A 216-nucleotide genomic window follows, 5' to 3' on the forward strand; every position below is an offset into this window, starting at 1 on the left:
ATTGTTGAGCAAAATGTTTGGTATTCTGATATATATATATATATATATATATATATATATATATATATATATATATATATATATATATATATATATATATATCAGAAAGATAAAAAGGAGTCTGTCAGTGCTATTGAATTTATGCTTCCAATATTTTGAATATTCGTCTAATGATGCTAATTATTCAGGTTCCAACGTGGCTTACATTTGCTTGGA

This window comes from Penaeus monodon, chromosome 13 (genome assembly GCF_015228065.2).
Source record: "Penaeus monodon isolate SGIC_2016 chromosome 13, NSTDA_Pmon_1, whole genome shotgun sequence".
NCBI classification, from domain to species: Eukaryota; Metazoa; Arthropoda; class Malacostraca; order Decapoda; family Penaeidae; genus Penaeus; species Penaeus monodon.